Below are 4193 nucleotides of genomic sequence, written 5' to 3'. Positions count from 1 at the left end.
TTGTGTGCATATGCAGCTCAAGTACTGGGTTATTTGTGTGTGTGTGTGTGTGCGTGCGTGCGTGCGTGCGTGCGTGCGTGCGTGCGTGCGTGCGTGCGTGCGTGCGTGTGTGCGTGCGTGTGTGTGTGTGTGTACTACATTTCCAAAGGGATTATCCTTCATCTGTCTCACTAAAGGCCATATGTTTTCTACATCAGGCCTCTAGCTCCACTGAGCAGCGCACACACACACACACACACGCACGCACGCATGCACACACACACACACACACACACACACACACTCACACTCACACACTCACTCACTCTCCCTGACAGAGCGGACCACACACTGCAGTTCACAACTCACATAGTAATGAATCAAGCACTACTGTATATCTGCTGGTCTTATTAGCTTACATACACACACGCACACACACAAACATGTTCACACGGCCTCTGGGATTTGTGCTTCACAGATTTTGGTCTGTGCCAAAATACCAGCTTTATATAGCATGTCAGAAAGCCAATGACCCATATTAGACATGGCCTGAAACCATACTTGCACACGAACACATACACATGTAGATTTATAGCATGCCTTTCCTCTAGTGTCTAGTCTGTTATTTTACCAAATGGATAATTACCACCCTAAAACCAGGCATGCAAACACAAGCAGCGTATTATTAGCTGGACTTTATTATACCTGCCTGTCCAACAACATGAGCCTGCTCATCAGGCTAGACTTTATATCACATTTATCTGCAACTTGTCTTTGTTAAATCACTTCGCAGTTTTATGGGATTGTGTTTAAATCCATAGTTTGTTCTAGTTTGAGCCCCCGGCCATTCATTTACATCCAATTATTGTATTGACGCCTGTATTTATAGAATACAATGGAGCTGTATTGATCTGAGGGGAAATGAAGTCTGTTTACAGCTGCAGCTGTAATAAGATGCTACGGGGAAGTGAGACATAAAGAGTACAAGAACACAAATAGAATCTAAAACAAGGAGAAAACAGATATTGTGACAATATTGGCGAAGCAGTTAGTCAAATGTGTATTTTCTAAAACAGTGCAGAAAAGTGTGCACAGTGCATCACAACATATTGATTTAATAACTTGTTTAAAAGTACATTCGAACACAAGCAGCACCACTCCGCATAAATGTGTGTCCTGCGTTCAACAGTATGTATCTGGTGTGAACCCGCTCTCACTGTCAGGCAGGCAGCTGCTCAGGTGGCCGTGGAGCGCTCACACTGATTGACAGCGGCGCTTAGTCGTGGTGTTGCATGCTAAAGTGTTAATCATTCAATTAACTGGAAATCAATGGCAGCCATTTGGGTGAGGTGTTTCAGTATTGGACTGTCATTCACACAGCCACACTCACGCACGCACACACACACACACACACACACGCACACACGCACGCACACGCACACATACATATATACACACACATACACACGAACGCACACACACACACACACACACACAAACACACGTATACACATATACACACACACGTGCATCATACATATACACATGCATACACACAAACACATACACACATACACACACTTACATACGTCAGGATCTATCTTTTTGAGGACACTCACTGACAATGTTTTTTTTTTTTTTTACATTTACTGAGACTTTCTTTTCTTTCTTTCTTTCTTTCTTTCTTTCTTTCTTTCTTTCTTTCTTTCTTTCTTTCTTTCTTTCTTTCTGAAACTCACATTTACAAAAGAAGACCCTCTCTGGATTTTCTGTTTATTTATACTTGCATTTTAGAGACAAGGTCTTCTGTTTCCATCTGTTTTTTACGACCTGCTGAGCGTCCTGCTAGGGATGACATTTGAAAATGTCCAACCTGTCTTTGATATTTTGCTATGACAGAAAACTGTTTTTGCCCACTCTTATCCAACTCACTATCACAACACCCTCTTCCTTGTATGTTGCATGATCTAAAATAGCTGCACATGTGACTTTACACATGGGTAATAATAAATCTATCCAAATTCAAATTTTACTACTTTTTCCACCAAAAAATAAAACAAATTATTATTATTCTCTTTGTTAAATAGTAATCAACAACTTATTTCTAATATCCATAGAAAAATATAGCTCTCACTGCAGCTATGCTTGGAGGTAGTTAAGTAGTGATCATCATAAAAAACAAAAGGTGTTACTAAATGTTGTCAGATCACTTTGGATGATACGTGTACCCTGTTGTTGCAATAAAGCTGCAACGGACAGTGAATACTTTATTTACTATACTTACTATATTATTTATATTATTTATATGCTTTATTTTTAAAAATACATGTGCTGATATGTTGAGCAGTTTGTAACCTAAATGTTGAGTATTTTGTTACCACACAGTCATTCATACATTCAGCGACCTGGCTGCGTGCTTAATGGCTTCATTTGATCTATGCATGCACCACATCACCCAAGAAGTCACAAACATCCATCTCCGCGTGTCACAAAGCAAATTAACATGGAAATTGGTGTGTTGCATTTTGGAAGGATGGGATGGCGCTTTAAATGACGCCGTCCCGTCTTTTCATCCTTCCTTTCTCTGTCTGCCTCTCTCGTCTCCTCTCAGGCCGCCGGCCCCTCTTCCTCCAGGCCCAGTGGGCGTTTCAGCCCTGACAACGGCCTAATGAATGAGCGAGGTGATTTATAGCTCAGGCAGAGTGGAAAAAAGGGAGGGATGGGAGGACAGAGGGAAGTCTGGGGGGCACTGAAAGGGGAAGGGGTGTGGGTCACGTGGCAGAAGGTCAGTAACGTAAATCTTGCCATTGTCTTATCTGCTGTCCTCTGCTCTTGTTTTTTTTTTTTTCATTCAACATGTTCACTGGTGGAAGAACTCATGAACGCAACAACCTGCAAAAAAAACTGCATTACACTCTGTGGAAGGACACATGAGGACGTGTGACTTCATCCCCGAGCCAGGTACCCACTAATGGGGAAAAATGATTTAGTGGAAGATCTAATCTCCATCTGATCATGGCAGTTATCTTAATGATGGCCCAAACCAAATGTTGTCTATTGCCTCTTGAGATTACTGCTGCAGCAGTCAAGCGTCTGATAAGCCATTTTTTTTTTTTATCCTTTGAGAAAATAGACTAGTGCTTTTTAAAAACCTTCCTTTCTATTTTGGCCTAAAATCAATTTAAAAGTCAAAATCAGATGATGGCATGTCGTCCAAATAATGAAAAAGAAGTCATAGTATAGTATGTCGTCCAAAATATTAAATGAACAGATAAGTCGCTCAATAGTCATTACTTTTTTACCTAAAACGTTTTATCCCACACAGTAAATGATCTGCACTCGTATAGCGCTTCATCACCTGAGCGGTCTCAAAGCCCTTTTTACACTGTTTCCCATTCACTCCTTCACACACACATTCACACACTGATGAGACTTAGCTGCCATCAGGAATACATTCACACACCAATGGTACGCCATCGAGAGCAACTTGGCCTTCAGTGTCTTGCCCAAGGACACTTCGGATTACCGGGCAACCCGCTCCTCCATCTGAGCCACAGCCGCCCACAGTCAAGTGATGAGATGAACATTTGTCAGTTTCTGGGTGACGTCTTGGATTCTATATGAGCAGAGGTTGTTCCTGATTATTTCTTAAACTACAAACAAGCAAGAAGCAAGAAATCAGAGTTTGACAAACAGCCGGTAGAAGAAGTAGGCTTTTCTTTACTTAAGTAAAGGTACACATTCAACAATCTAAAAATGATATCCTAATTAGGTAGAAGGTTAAAGTACCAAAATACATCTTAATACAAATAAAACTGGTTCATCATGACAGAGCAAAAATAGCTCTGAAAAGTTGGAGCTATAGTTTTACCTACTTCACACATAGTTTGTTGGTTTAGTTCAGTGGTGCCCGACCGAGGAGGCCGGCCCACAGATGGATCCTGAATCTGAGATGATCCGTTTCTTTATGAAATAAGAAGAAAAGATAGAAAAGTTCAGAGTTTTCACAACTACTTGCTGAACATTTTGAGGTTATCACATGCTTTAATGTAAAATCTGAAACGTAAGTAGTACGTACAGCTGTTTAATCAAATGTAGCAAAGTAAAAAGTACATTATTTCACTTTGGAATGCAGCAGAAAGTGAAAAATACGGGTGTTTTAAATTTGTAGTAGTGGAAATGTTTTGTTTTCACCACTGAATACAACTACATAA

The sequence above is a fragment of the Embiotoca jacksoni genome, unplaced genomic scaffold (genome assembly GCF_022577435.1).
Source record: "Embiotoca jacksoni isolate LCO1_2020_lvr unplaced genomic scaffold, fEmbJac1.0.p SCAF_33, whole genome shotgun sequence".
In the NCBI taxonomy this organism is placed as follows: domain Eukaryota; kingdom Metazoa; phylum Chordata; class Actinopteri; family Embiotocidae; genus Embiotoca; species Embiotoca jacksoni.
Note: the sequence above shows the minus strand (reverse complement) of the source record.